Source organism: Anabrus simplex, chromosome 1 (assembly GCF_040414725.1).
Source record: "Anabrus simplex isolate iqAnaSimp1 chromosome 1, ASM4041472v1, whole genome shotgun sequence".
In the NCBI taxonomy this organism is placed as follows: domain Eukaryota; kingdom Metazoa; phylum Arthropoda; class Insecta; order Orthoptera; family Tettigoniidae; genus Anabrus; species Anabrus simplex.
Window position 1 is genome coordinate 1,542,060,055 of NC_090265.1, and position 16,418 is coordinate 1,542,076,472.

The window sequence follows — 16,418 nt, forward strand, 5'->3', positions numbered from 1 at the left end:
TGAACGGTCAGCGTACTGGCCTTCGGTTCAGAGGGTCCCGGGTTCGATTCCCGGCCGGGTCGGGGATTTTAACCTTAATTGGTTAATTCCATACATATGGTTAATCCCAATGGCACGGGGCTGGGTGTATGTGTTGTCTTTATCATAATTTCATCCTCATTACGACGCGCAGGTCGCCTACGGGAGTCAAATAGAAAGACCTGCACCTGGCGAGCCGAACCCGTCCTGGGATATCCCGGCACTAAAAGCCATACGACATTTCATTCATCAGTACTCCCTACACCGACTTTGACTGCTGGCAGTAGGAATGGGGTCCTTCTCCAACTCCTGTGTAACTGGCATTAGTAAGAAGAGCCTACCATTTTAATGAATAATTCACTTCTCGATTTGTCTTGCAGAAGGCAAGGGATCATGGAGTTTTGTTCGAAAGTCCCCTACCCTATTGTGTTTGGCTCTAGGCCAGGGTGCCCGCCATTATAAACAAATGTTCCAATCTAAAATTTGACTATCATTAGGCATAGTGGCCTGCTATTTTCATGGAAACTCACTAATTCTGTGTGACTGGCAGTAAGCTGGCTGGCAGCAGTAAAAAGGGCCTGCCATTATAATGATAACTGCACAACTCAATTTTGACTGTTGGTAGGGAAGTTGCCTGCTATTATAATAAAAACTCCTCAACTGTAGTCTGTCTGAAAGTAGGAAATGACCGAGCTCGATAGCTGCAGCCGCTTAAGTGCGGCCAGTATCCAGTTTTCGGGAGATAGGTGGTTCGAACCCCACTGTCGACAGCCCTGAAGATGGTTTTCCGTGGTGTCCCATTTTCACACCAGGCAAATGCTGGGGCTGTACCTTAATTAAGGCCACGGCCGCTTCTTTCCCAGTCCTAGCTCTTTCCTGTCCCATCGTCGCCATAAGACCTATCTGTGTCGGTGCGACGTAAAGCCAATAGCAAAAAAAAAGAAAGTAGGAAATGGGTCTGCCATTGTAACTAAAACTCCCCAAATCGATTGTGACCGCGAAGTAGGCAATGGGGCCTGCAATTATAATGTAAACTTGCCAACTCGATTGTGAATGGCAGTAGGCAAGTGAGCCTGCCGTTATCATCACAACTCCGCAACCCTCGCTTTACATTGTAAACAACGTATGGGGACCTCCCCGTGCTATTTCTCGGATAAGGCTAAGAGACATGCAATTTTAAAACAATCTCATTTACTGCACGCACAGTATTTACGTCGATATCCGTATACAATGTAGAATACCGTAGCGAAGCACGGGTACATTTGCTAGTTTATTATAAATTAATAGATATCTGACTCAAAGTTGTATAATGATAAATGCAATTATATTACGGTATTGTGAACTTGAACATGATTACCGGTATATATTGTTATAGTTTTTATAAATACACTGACTGACAGAGCAAATGCAACACCAAGGAGTGGTCAGAACTTTATGCCAATTGCAGGGTAGACTGACGTCACTGAGGTATGCTCATGATGTGAAATGCGCCGCTGTGCTGCGCACGTAGCGAACGATAAATGGGGCACGGCGTTGGCGAATGGCCCACTTCGTACCGTGATTTCTCAGCCGACAGTCATTGTAGAACGTGTTGTCGTGTGCCACAGGACACGTGTATAGCTAAGAATGCCAGGCCGCCGTCAACGGAGGCATTTCCAGCAGACAGACGACTTTACGAGGGGTATGGTGATCGGGCTGAGAAGGACAGGTTGGTCGCTTCGTCAAATCGCAGCCGATACCCATAGGGATGTGTCCACGGTGCAGTGCCTGTGGCGAAGATGGTTGGCGCAGGGACATGTGGCACGTGCGAGGGGTCCAGGCGCAGCCCGAGTGACGTCAGCACGCGAGGATCGGCGCATCCGCCGCCAAGCGGTGGGAGCCCCGCACGCCACGTCAACCGCCATTCTTCAGCATGTGCAAGACACCCTGGCTGTTCCAATATCGACCAGAACAATTTCCCGTCGATTGGTTGAAGGAGGCCTTCACTCCCGGCGTCCGCTCAGAAGACTACCATTGACTCCACAGCATAGACGTGCACGCCTGGCATGGTGCCGGGCTAGAGCGACTTGGATGAGGGAATGGCGGAACGTCGTGTTCTCCGATGAGTCACGCTTCTGTTCTGTCAGTGATAGTCACCGCAGACGAGTGTGGCGTCGGCGTGGAGAAAGGTCAAATCCGGCAGTAACTGTGGAGCGCCCTACCGCTAGACAACGCGGCATCATGGTTTGGGGCGCTATTGTGTATGATTCCACGTCACCTCTAGTGCGTATTCAAGACACGTTAAATGCCCACCGCTACGTGCATCATGTGCTGCGGTCGGTGGCACTCCCGTACCTTCAGGGGCTGCCCAATGCTCTGTTTCAGCAGGATAATGCCCGCCCACACACTGCTCGCATCTCCCAACAGGCTCTACGAGGTGTACAGATGCTTCCGTGGCCAGCGTACTCTCCGGATCTCTCACCAATCGAACACGTGTGGGATCTCATTGGACGCCGTTTGCAAACTCTGCCCCAGCCTCGTACGGACGACCAACTGTGGCAAATGGTTGACAGAGCTTGGAGAACCATCCCTCAGGACACCATCCGCACTCTTATTGACTCTGTACCTCGACGTGTTTCTGCGTGCATCGCCGCTCGCGGTGGTCCTACATCCTACTGAGTCGATGCCGTGCGCATTGTGTAACCTGCATATCGGTTTGAAATAAACATCAATTATTCTTCCGTACCGACTCTGTTTTTTCCCCAACTTTCATCCCTTTCGAACCACTCCTCCTTGGTGTTGCATTGTCACTGTCAGTCAGTGTACTTTCTATATACTAACCATGAACCTCTGATTGAACATTAACCTTAAATGAATGGAATTAGTTTTAAATTAATATATGCACTACTACTTGGTCCTGAGAAAATACGTTGTTTTTTCATTTAGTTAAGTTATTCACATTACTTAAATATGTGGGGTCATTACAATAAGGTGTCTGAAATTGTCTAACATTTGTTATTTTATGAACAGACGATATTACATCCATTAACTTGTGGTTAGAGACAAAAATGCATTTTATTTAAAATGAAACGTAATGACCACAATTACTTTAATCGGGACATTTTGTCTTATTTTATAGACCAGCGGAGGTATTTCAGTTTTCAATCACTTCACTCGAACATTGTGTAACTAGTCTCAATATTTCCGCTTATATCACCACCAATAAAAGAAACACGCTATACAAATCGGTAGTATAAAATAACAATCCACATTTCGGTGGTTAGTAGCTACCGGTAATGAATTATTACTAGTTACTACCACTATCGCAGTACAAATCGTATTATTACTTTATAACAGATTTCAAACCGAATGAAAACTATCGAATGTTTTCATTCGATAGTCACGCTTCACAATCGGTAGTCTACCGATAATTTAAAACATTCGATATTGCCATCACTAGTCTGGCGAGTCCAAGCCTCGCCGAGTAACCCGTGCGAAGTACTCGAGTCTCCACTGTGAGTCACGATCCGTAACTGCGACCTGTTGCCGAGCAGTCGGAAGAAATGCCCCAATCTTGAAGTACTATTACAACAGCTACGTAAATGATGACCATAACGTGAAACACGCGAGTGTAAGACCGTAACATATTTGTTTCGAAATGTCATTCGTTTAGTTTGTCACACAATGACATTCTTCCTTTTCTCCTTCGTCTATATTTAGTTGCCTAGACAGACCTTGGTTGGGCTCGTTCGTTACAGCGCCTCTGTAGCGTAACGGGTAGTGTTATTAACTCCCATCCTTGGAAGCCTGGGTTCGATTCTCAGTACCGCCAGAAATTTTAGAATGTCAGGAAGGCTGGTATGTGATTGAAATGGTACATGCAGCTCACCTGCAATGGGGGTTTTCCCGAAAGGAGCTGCACCACCTCGGGATGAGGATATGAGTTTGCATATTTGCATTATATCGGCCAGGAGGTTAGCCTTTGGTAACTTGAGATACGGAGTGAGGATTAGGAACATAATTTAACTATTCGTTGTAGGCTTCCTTCCCTCTTCCTTGTCTATCCCTTCCAATCTTCCCACCCCCCACCAAGGCCCCTGTTCAGCATAGCAGGTGAGGCCGCCTGGGCAAGGTACTGGTCATTCTCCCCAGTTGTATCCCACGACCCAATGTCTCACGCTCCAGGACACTGCCCATGAGACGGTAGAGGTGGAATCCCTGGCTGAGTCCGAGGGAGAAACGAACCCTGGAGGGTAAACAGACTAAGAAAGAGAGATTACAATCTAGCTGTATCGCTATATCACATTAAAAATATCTTAACACAGTCGCTAGTTACGTAGATTCATCTGAACACACTGCAGACAATTGCCTGTGCGAGACGCAAGGTTCGGTAAGGGGCGCAATGTTCACACAATATTGTAGAGATCAGATATACCACACATAGCTTTAAAAGCTTTGCGGTCAGGTATTCTTTGTATAGTCACGAGCGTAAAATAATGCCCTTTGTAATATAAATAGATTAGTCGAAAATGTACTTCTGTCCTGCCTGATCTCTACAATTTCACACTGTGCGCCGGTAAAATGAAATGGCGTATGGCTTTTAGTGTCAGGAGTGTCCGAGGACATGTTCGGCTCGCCAGATGCAGGTCCTTCGATTTGACACCCGTAGGCGCCCTGCGCGTCATAATGAGGATGAAATGATGATGATGATGATGACAACGCACACAACCAGCCCCCGTGTTGGCAAAATTAACCAATGATGGTTAAAATTCGCGACCCTGCCGCGTATCGAACCCTCGACCCCTGTGACCAAAGGACAGTACGCTAACCATTTAGCCATGGAGGCGGACTGTGGTTCATAAGCACCTGTGTCCACACGTTCCTTAGTTTACGTTACCGGTACAATATGGTTTTGTTGTGTAGGCCTATACATTCATGTAAATACGGCATAATGTACATGTTCGGCTGTATATATTGTTGTGCAGTAGAACAACGAATGCCCAAGTTAAACGTCCACAACGTTCAATTGATTGAAGGAATGCTCTGGGCATTTGGTGAGGTATCCAAGAATAACGATTATATTGTTTCCAACTCCGGTATTTTATTCTGCCGTATAATATCGTACTTATTTTTTCGGTAAGGTTCTGTGTGTATGCTTCGGGATTAACGACTGTTTCAAAGGGTGACTGTGTATACACTTCTTTAAAGTGATGTTAAGTATCGCATCGCAACATCAGTTTGTACATTATATCACTGTGCATTATTGGGAAACGGACCCAATACTTGTCCTTGGCCTACCTACAATATTAAGCATCGTGTTGTTTCCATACACGGCTCGCAGATAACGCTGCCAGCGTCCTCGGCCTCGAGTCCGGACTCGAGTACCTCGAGTTTTACGATCCCAGACTCGAATCTTCGCGAGTTCATTCGCAGCCCACTACTACTTGTAATGCAGAACAGTTGACATTAAAAAACAAATGCGAAGAGAAATAAGTAAAAAAAAGTGCAGTATTAGAACAATTGAGAATCACAATTGACAAGTGAAGGTTTCTTGAAGATGAGTGCTCAGGCAGTTCTTGAGGTGGCAAAGAGAATAAATTAGAAGGTTACATTGATCTGAACCAAAAGTAAAATTTTAATTCCCAATCCAATGCAGAAAAAGAAAGAAATTAAGAGGTTAATAGAAGCCAAAATAAGTGGGGATATACTTTAAAATGCAAAGAAATGGGTAAAAGAAAATAGTATGTAATACGTATTTAGTAAGGGGTTGAATTTGGAAATGAATAATAGAGCGGAAAGTGTAATGGAGAGTGAAAAGGGGAAAGGAGGGAAGAGAGAAATAAGGGAGGAGTAGTAGATTTAAGGCGGGGCAGGTGGGTGAGGTATAGATGATAAAAGATGTGGGTAGGAACTATGCAAGGCGTGAAAAATCGAGTTTGAGTTTAATTTTTTTTAAATTAGGATGAAAAAATCAAAAAGAATGTTAGATTTGTCAGAAATGTTGTTTGAATTGAAATTAGAGTTAGAATACTGGTCACCGGGCGAGTTGGCCGTGCGCGTAGAGGCGCGCGGCTGTGAGCTTGCATCCGGGAGATAGTAGGTTCGAATCCCACTATCGGCAGCCCTGAAAATGGTTTTCCGTGGTTTCCCATTTTCACACCAGGCAAATGCTGGGGCTGAACCTTAATTAAGGCCACGGCCGCTTCCTTCCAACTCCTTGTCCTTTCCTATCCCATCGTCGCCATAAGACCTATCTGTGTCGGTGCGACGTAAAGCCCCTAGCCAAAAAAAAGAATACTGGTCAAGGTGAATGAAACATTTTTCAGTTGTGTTAAGTAGGGGGCCTTTGTTAATTATTTCAAGAATTTGGATGTCCTGTTCTATTTTGGTGATGATAGAGTCATGTATATGTTGTCCTACTGCAGAGAATCTGTTGTATTTTAAAGCGTTGACATGTTTGGAATATCTGACGGTAAAGTTATGTCCGGCTTGTCCAACATACGAAAAACTGCAGTTGTTGCATTTTAATCTGTAGACTCCGGATTTTGAAAAAACATTAGATTTGTTTACCAAGTTAGAGTTGTGTAAGATGTCTATATTTCTGTTATTGGTTCTAAAAGCTATTGTTACGTTGTGCTTTTTAACTATGTTGGTAACTTTATAAACGTCTTTGTTGAAGGTGAAAGTGGAAAATACAAGATTTTCTCTTTTGTTAATGTGGTCTTGGGACGGTGCTTGAATTTGTTAATTACTCAGTCTATAAAAGAGTTGTTAAAACCGTTAAATTTAGCGATAGTACGGATGGTGTTCAATTCATTATTTAAGTCTTTCTTAAACAGTGGAGTATTAAAGGCACGAAAGACTAGGCTGTTATAAGTAGCACATTTGTGTGCTTGTGGATGCGATGAGTCTTGTCGAATGGTGGTTGCTGTTTGAGTTGGTTTTCTAAAAACATTTGTAGGATAAAGAAGAAGGATGTCTGGTAATGGTTAAATCAGAAAAATTAATAGTTTTGGTACTTTCAGATTCGAGGCTAAATTTAATATGAGAATCAATGTTGGAGAAGTGTAGAAACTGTGTTAGTGATTTCTTCATTCATAATACACTAACTAAAGTGTCATCGACGTATCTGGCCCAACAAAGGATATTATTGAAACAATAAATATTATTATTGATTTTTGTGTATTCCAAGAAATCAAGATAGATCTCAGCTAAGATGTCTGAGGCTGGCGAACCCATAGCTAAACCACCCTGTTGATATATAGTATTATCAAAGGTGAAAACTTATTGTTGACGACTGGTACACTGTATGCGCTTGTCGATCGTCATTTGTTCCTCTATTTTTTATGGAAGTTGTCTAGTTAATTGATGAAGTTAAAGTTTTAATATGTCGCAATGGCAGAAAAGAAAACAAGAAAATTGTTTTGCCTGACTATTGCACGATTTCAATGTTACAAAATTAAGGTCAATCATATTCATACCATCAGTTTCCGAAGGAGGAGCCCTTCCGTAAAAAGTGGTTGCATGCGCTTCGTAGACAGGTCCTAAGAAATAAAAGTGTGGCATATCAGTGTCTGCTCGAAGCATTTTGCAGTTGAAGATATTGTCATTGCTGAAAGGAGTGAATGATATAATTCTAATTAAGCAATAATTTTATAATAAGTTATTGACGTTCTCGGACGGTAGAGCGCTGGCCTTCTGAGCACAACTTCGAATGTTTGATCCTGGCTCAGTTCGGTGGTATTTGAAGGTGCTCAAATACGTCAGCCTCACGTTGGTAGATTTACTGGCACGTAAAAGAACTCCTGCGGGACAAAATACTGTTTCTCCGTGTACTCCGGTTTTCCCTGTCATCGTTCATTCAAGTAACACTCTCCAATTTCATTTCATTTCTTCTGTCAGCCATTAATTATTGCCCCAGAGGACTGTGATAGGCTTCAGCAGCCGGCACAGTGTCTATCTTTGCCGCTAGATAGTATTATTCCATAATTTTAGGTGAAATAAGAAGACTTAAGGAGAACGCTGTGCCTTCGATGTTTAATGGAGTGGCATCAGCACCTTAGATATAATCCAGAGAGCAAGAATATTTAGAAGTAGGGAAGCAGCCATAACATTTTGTGCGGTGTTGTACCATGAATAACAGAGTGACCTATAATTGACACTGGAGCACCATCAATTCCAGACTTCCTGAATACGAAATAATCTATCAATTCCAAATTTAAAATATTTATAACTGCCTTATGACTTGAAACAAGGTCTGGAAATGTGTGCGCTGTAAGGAAATTCAGTTCGGAAGAACTGGATGTAGCCTCTGGTAGTGCAGTTGTACAAATATTGTGCTTTATGTACACCTCTAAACTAATATATATACTACTTATGTTTTCAAAACAATTAAAGAATTCAATCTTAACAAAAATTCTAAAAGAAAAGGTTGTTACTTTTAGCAAAAAAACAGTAGAGACAATACGCGACACTCTGCGAGATATCGAGGGACAGCGATTAGAGCTCTGTCTAGTGGAGTGACCTGGGAGTTACTGATTCTGCCATAAGAGCACGTGTATTTGTTTGTGAAGTTTTTGGCGTTATTTATGCGTTTGCATTAAGTTGACATAAGTAAATAGTAGCGTGTGTCATTCCTTTATATCTCCTCTCAGTATGAGTGGAAAGATATATGCTATGTTTGGCTGCAATGACCATGAAGTGCAGAAGGGTTCACGGCCTTTCTTCCGTTTCCCTCGTGAAAAGAAAATGTAAGTGAATATTGTGTTTGCATAGATATTCTTCAAGTTACAAAGAGATTTGTATAGTATTTCCAACTTGCTTATAGGGATTTTTTTAATGTTCTTGAGAGTAAATTACAGATTTTCTTTCTGTTAGTAGGCTTCAAGTTAAAAGAAAATTGTCCAGCTCTTAAATACAAATTCATTGGATGATGTGTGTGAGGAATGTGCCGATAATTTTATTGACAAGTGTCTTAATGTGATGATACGATGCTTTTAAATGAGAAAAAAGACACAACTAGCCGTGAAAGTTCAGGTAGGAATACTAAAACTAAAAAGTGATGCATAAATGAAAGATCACAGCAGTAGAGACAATACGCGACACTTTCGGATTTAGCCGTAATAGGAGACAATTCGCAAGTGGCGCTCCTAGTGGCGTGCCCTGAAAATTAGCACTAAATTCAAATATCACAGCAGTCCATTTCACATCTTGGTTATATGTATAATTTCAGTCTTTAAATAATAACCTGTTATATAAATTTTCATTTTAATTGCTTTAGCAACTTTGAAGTTAATATCTTAGTAACACTTTCTTTCTAGACGTAATTTATTTATCCATTTCCGTATATGCATTTCCATTGATATTTGAATTTAGCGCTAATTTTCAGGGCACGCCACTAGGAGCACCACTTGCGAATTTTCTCCCATTTTTAACAAGGCTAAATCCGGAAGTGTCGCGTATTGTCTCTACTGTATTTGCTTTTAGTCATTCCCTTTCAGTCAACTTGCTTTTTTCCGATTAATTTTCAGATCGTTTTCTTCAGTTCCGTCTTCAAATCCGCAAGTGTCATTGCACTTGTATATTTTTCCCATCTCTTCGAAACATCAGCAGAATATGGTAACTTCATTTTCATGCATTTCAAGTAAAGCCCCATTCACAATGCAAACGTAACGTAACGTAAACTTAAAATTAACGTTAACTTAGAAGTTAGCTGCCATCTTATCTAATGGAACCATTCTCAATGCGCCGACGTAAACTTAACTGCGAGTCCGTAAAATTAAGGGATTGCAAACTCCAAGCTCTTGCGGTTAATTTTACGTTAACTTAAAGAACCAGCCAATCAGAGCAGAGGTAAACATTGTATGTTGTCCACGATATAATAACTTCTTTCGACGAAACACTTGTACTTCTCTTTCAAAATAATCTTTGTATGTATTTATGATATAAGGAAAAATAATTACAAATACGCTGTACCGAAAAATAATAGGTAGAAATAAATATCTTGTAGCAATGCAATCTGATGGTAAATGGGCGGGGGAGACAAGCTCGTAGCGCTGGCGAGCGGACGAGACAATCCCTGTCATAAATAAAACAGTGTCCCTGTACATTTCTTAACGTTATGACGGACTACTAGTTTATGAAGACGATATCATGCAAACAAATAGATCCAAACATCTCAACGGGGTGTGATAGATAGGGTCATAGATGTCGGTAAAGGAGACCTTAAATTTCTTTTTATTAGAAAGGGGGAAGCGAATCGTACGAAAGGCAAACAGTTCAGGTTTCATCCGCATGTCCAAAATGAACTGACGAGGGTCATTTCTTACAGTAGATTATCGAAAACGCCATGAGATAAACTCGTTTGATTCAAGGAATGAACCCATTTTCTGCGCCGTTGTTTAGATCGCCTTTTTCAGGTACCGTAGGCCTACACAGCCCCCAGGAGCAAAGCAATAGATGTTTGAAGTAATATGAATTGATTCCAACGAGGTATTGAAATATAAAACTGCGAGATAGCCCTAAACTCGACATGGCAGTGTTTTGATTGGCTGCTGTGTACTCTTTACGTTAATGTTCCTCCATTGTGAATGCCACAAATTTTACGTTAATTTTGCGGTTACGTTACGTCGTTAAGTTTACGGTTACGTTTGCATTGTGAATGAGGCTTAACAGTTTCGTTTCGATTATCATAAATTTAGAAATACTCCGCATAAGTCTCGTGTAAAACAATCAAGAAGCGGGAAGCGCATACCGGGTATTACCATTACGCTGCCTAGCGAACAAGTTTTGCGTGATACGTCCCTAATAAAATTATGTAATGGTTCCACCTTTACAATACATAGTAATGTAAGATTACATCACTAGTTGATCATAAACGGTACCGATTTCGACCCGAAATTCCGGGTCATCAAAAGCCGATCATTTAAAAACAGAATAATAATGCACAGATAAATAACCAGTAATGTAGAAGATATAGTTTTTTCACCAGACGTAAGCTCGTGTGGAGCAGTATAACACTTCTTCTTCTTCTTCTTCTTCTTCTTCTTCTTGAAATGTGAATGGGCTTGTTATATCACCCAGTTCCAATACTTGTAATAAATCACACTGTAAAGGCCCCATACACGCTCAGACTTAGCCGGAGGTAAGCTTCTAGCAGTGCTTGAATTCAGACGGAGACTTCACGACGGAAGCGCCCTGTTATAGGTGGCGGCAGAAAGTAAAAACGTAATAACATACGAAGATGAAACTGCGATCAATCGTCGTATTTATTTGTTGGCGTACTATTGATGTTGATTGAGGTTAAGGTCCGCTGTTTAGATAGTGATTTGCTTGCTAGTGCTTTGTGACTTGGTTTTTATTACCGATGGCTGAAGCAACCTGTTCCGCTGACATGAGAAATTACTCTCATGAGTTCATTGTGCAATTCATTGAATTGTATAAGTCGTTTCCATGTCTGTGGAAAGTTAAAAGTAAGGTTTATTCCAATAAAGTAATGAAGCAGGAAGCTTATGAAGTTCTCGTTAAAAAATTAAGAGAGGTAGATGTTAACGCGGACAAACACACAGTCATTAAAAGGATTAACAATTTAAGGTCTTGCTATAGGAAGGAGCCAACGGCCGTAGCCGTGTTGAAACACCGGATCCCGTGAGATCTCCGAAGTTAAGCAACATTGGGCGTGGTCAGGAGTTGGAAGGGTTGCCACGCGCTATTGGTGGGGGTAAGGGAATGGAGGAGCGGAAAGGAACTGGCCACCCTACCGCACGTAAACTCCGACTCAGGAACACCTCTGCGGAGGTTCGGACCTGCCTTCGGGCAGAATAACCCTTACCTTACTATAGGAAGGAGGCAAAGAAAGTGAAAAAGTCCATGCTAAGTGGAAGCAGTGTGGACAACATTTATATACCTAAACTGTGGTACTATAAATATCTCCATTTCCTTTACGACCAAGAGCTCCCTTCTACAAGCACTGAAAATATGAGTGAAAATCAGGAACAGAATAGAGACGTAAGTACACAGCTTTATTACACTTTATCTTTTTATTCTCATAAGTAGGCCTAGATGGCTTGTTTACATTGGGTGATCAAGGAAGTACTGTAGAAAAAGGTTCCTTATATTCCTTGCATCGTCTTTATGATTTCTGTTGTGCCCTCTTTCTAGTGGCATTAACATTTCTCTAGTCTCTCCTAAATCACATGTGTCAGGAGAATATGTGTTACAGCACTTCCTTCGCAAAAAGTTATACAGAACACATGAGGCAAGAACAATACTTCTCAGATTACACGGTGCTACACCTATTTCTGTATGAAAGATACGGAATCTACTGGCCATGATTCCGAAAGCATTCTCCACTACACGCCTTGCACGACTGAGTCTAGCGTTGAAAATTTTCCTCTCGGGTGTTAATTCACGTTCACTGAACGGCTTTATGAAGTCAGGCCTGAGTGTAAAAGCCTCATCCCCCACAAAGACGTACGGAAGATTGTTATCTTCGTCAATAGGCGGCAGTTTCAGTTGTCCCTCCAGCAATCTGTCGTAAAACTGAGTGTTTTCAATTGCCCCTCCATATGACACCCTTGCATTGGTGCCAAAATCGAACATTATAAATTCATAGTCTGCATTCACCACAGCCACTAACACCATACCGTGGAACCCTTTATAATTGAATAAAATGAATCACTGTTGGGCGGTGGTCTTATTCGCACATGTTTCTCATCTACGGCTCCTAAACAGTTAAGGAATTACCACTGCATCTCAAACTGTTTGCCAATTTTCTTCCATTGTTCTTCTGAAGCAGGAAACTGAAACAAGAAGAGATGTGTGTTAATAATAATAATAATAATAATAATAATAATCTAATTATTTTAATTCTTTTTTCAGGATGACGATGAAAGAGAAAGCATGTCCCCCTTAAGTGACGATCAACCCACACCCTCATGCAGCCGCTCTGCAGGGAATTTGGTGCGGAAGAGGAAAGCAACGAGCAAGCAGGATCAGATACTCGACTTAATTGCAAAGAAAATCACCACATCCAGTGAGGAATCTGCCACCTGGGCGACTGCCCTAAATGCAGATCAGTATTGATTGATTGATTGATTGATTGATTGATTGATTGATTGATTGATTGATTGATTGATTGATTGATTTGAAACATCACGGATTTGGACTTCATGTTGTTGAAAGTTTAAGAGATATGGACCCTGAAATTGCAATTTATTGCAAGAGAGTAATAAATGAAGCTCTTTTTCAAGGTCAGGTAGGGAGGCTAACAAGACACTCTGCAATTGTACACTCCTCAATAGAGGAAATTTCAGGGTTTATGGTGCCGAGTAAACTATGTTTACTTTTTATTGTATTGTAAATTAAAATAATTGTAATAAAAATAACTATCTTTGGAAACTTACCTTGCAATATTCCTTCCGTAGAACCATGAAAATAGCCTTACAGACTCGAGGAATTATTCTTCCTAATACTTGTGCAGATATGATGGTGGAGAATTTATGAACCTCGTAATTTTGGCCAGTAGCAAGAACCCTTAACGTTGCAGATAATTGTTCGTGAGGTGGAATCGATTCTCATTACAATGTTTTCTTTCCTGATAATTTGTGCTACCATCTGAAGGAGTACAAAATATGCTTCCTCGTCCATTCTTAAATAATTATTCCAATCACTGGGTTCGAATTGTAGCTCACATAGCAAGTTCACATGCGAGTGTTTTCTTCTTCCCAGCAACCAATTTCTGGTCCATTTAAGTCTTTTCTTGCTAGGCGCTTGTGCATAGCGCAGCGACAACGCCAAGTAGCATATCTTCTTCCATATTGACTAATTATACAACAAAATTATACGATTTCAATATGTTTTTACAACCAGGCAAGCGAAGTTTATACTCTTAATAGAAAACAGCTGAGCGCGTATTCAGCATATAGAACAGCTGAGTGCGTATTTAGCTACCCCCAGCGGCTTTGTAGCAATCAAAAGTCTGAGCGTGTATGGGCAGTTACGTACATCCGACTTACCTCTCGGAGGCAAGTATGTACAGATAAGTCTCCCGGAAGTCTGCACGTGTATGGGGCCCTTAACACACATATATATCAAAATACACAACTGTGGGGAGAATTGTAGTTTAACATATCCTTAATGCCAACCATTGTCTAAAGATGGTTGGATAGAGTGTAAGTTATCAACCATTATATTGTTGACGTGGATCACACGGGAGGAGTTTACTTTGTAGCCTGTATCATCTAAAACTGTAATTGAGAACAATAAATTATCACATGTTCTGAATACAAATGAAAAAACATACAGGGACACAATGTTCTAATCTTTACGCCTATGTGATCCACCACGGCGTCTTACTACCAGTCGAACAAGACCGGATCAACATTTAAGGTGTAACGGACGGTTATTACAGTTACGATTAGGTTAGGTTAATGATCACTGTGACGTTCGACTTTATATATATAAAATATGGGATCAAATTCAACACTGTGATGCTGCGCTTGTACTGGGGGAGTAATAATACATACCAGTGTGCTAAGTGGCACACGTTTATACATGGGGAGTTATAAATACATCAAATAATGGCAGTAATCCGCAGCACATAGGACACCCAATTAAGTATAGACACAGTAACGTAGTAACAAGCGGCACCAAATAAGTATAATCAAATAATGGCACAACGACCAACTGGGTGACGAACACAACTCAAGCAGAAGTAAGGGGCTCAGAGCACAGAAATCTTTCAAGCCCCAATCTTACAGAGTCACTCCACAGAAACACTGTGATGTGCTGTTATACAAGGGCGAGTTATAATAAAAACAACATAATCCCGTGCCGTGCCGAGTTGCAAGTTAACTTAAAAACACTGTGACATATGAATCACTCAATTAAAAATACAACACAAACACACTAGCCCAGAAAATTAAAATCAAGATATCACGATGGCTAGGTAAGTAAAAATAAGATATCCATTTCTAGTTTCAGGTTAGGTTAAGAATGACACACCATACACTTACACCCACAACACAATTTCCGCAGTGGTGTCGTCAAGCACAAGGTAATTTAAACGGCAGTATTAAATTAACATGAAAAAACAACTTACCTCAATGGGTAAATTAGTGGAGAGCGAGCTAGGAGTGGATCTTGCAACGTGACCTTAGTATCAGTACCAACTTACCAGTTTCAGAGTATAATTACCAACGTTGTCTCAAAGGATAACACAGTATTAGTAGCATAAAATTTAATAAAGGTATATGAAGGTTACAAGGTTAAATGATCTGCGTTGTCTTTTTTGAAAAGTATTTGATAAGGAAAGGAACAAGTAATAGGTACAATGATCAGGGAAATGAGGAGAGAAATGAAACCAGAACCTTAGTACGGAACAAATACCTTTGAAGTATCACAGGAGCTGGAATCCGTACCAGGAAGTGAGGGCGGAATTCCCGAAACTAATTAAAGAAATCCGATGATTAAACAAGGACTGATCATATAGTCATTGACACCAAAGCACAAGGCCATGCAATGGAGTGAAGATTCCAAATTACTAAACTACGTATTATTTCAAAATCAGCAGAATCAAAGACTTGACACAAAAGGTCAACCAGAGAGGTGATATCGAATATCAACGGTATCACCTAAACATCTCCAGGCCGAAGTTCACAGGGAGTAGAACACACTCCCTAATTCAATATTTTCATACGTAGAAGGTAAAGTTTATAACAGAGATTATCGCAGATAATCCGGAACCAAACTAGGATGAAAATAGTAACAGCAATTAAATATCAAACTAGCTTATGCAGGGTGGATCTCACATGAAATCGAGACCTACGTGTCACACCACCAAATCCAATCAGTCCCAACTTCTTTTCTTAAACAAAACATCAAACAATAGTCACCAAGGGGACCCCAAAAAACATAAAACATGTGACAAATCACCGCAATAAAGGTGGTTTCATTTTTCTCTTTACATACCGGTACTTCTTTACATTAAATGGTAATCATTTCCAAGGTTAGCTTCCCCAACAGATGGGTAAAATACATGAAACCCCGTTCAGTATTTAAAGTGAAGATGAAATAATTCAATCTAAGAATTGGGCAAGATTTCCCATAAAACATGATATAATACGAGTGGTATCTGACATAAGCAGAATTAAAACCTGCGAAATTAAAGATGCACAGTTACAATGGTAAGGTACAAGTTTGAAAGCCTTCTAAACGGAAAGGTGTACAGAAATTTACTAACCTTGGTAAATTTTTAAATCCACAAACCAGAAGGAAAAGGAGTTTTAGAAAAGGGTCAGTAATGAAATTAAGAAAAGTACACATCTAAGAATATGATATATACTTACCGGAATACCAGAATAGGATGGGAGGTTGGAGGAGAATGCAGATCAAACCATAAAATGATAAAATGTACATACCAG

The 16,418-nt window shown here is 40.9% G+C and overlaps 1 protein-coding gene across 1 annotated transcript in view; it reads left to right on the forward strand.

The window, feature by feature from the left end:
• Positions 1–12,988, forward strand: part of Vav (Vav guanine nucleotide exchange factor) — a 632,485-nt gene extending 619,497 nt beyond the window's left edge. The window contains exon 18 of the transcript XR_010858641.2: positions 12,877–12,988. The gene's annotated coding sequence lies outside the window, so the exon portion shown is untranslated. The remainder of the gene's footprint in view (positions 1–12,876) is intronic.
• The last annotated feature ends 3,430 nt before the right edge of the window (positions 12,989–16,418 follow it).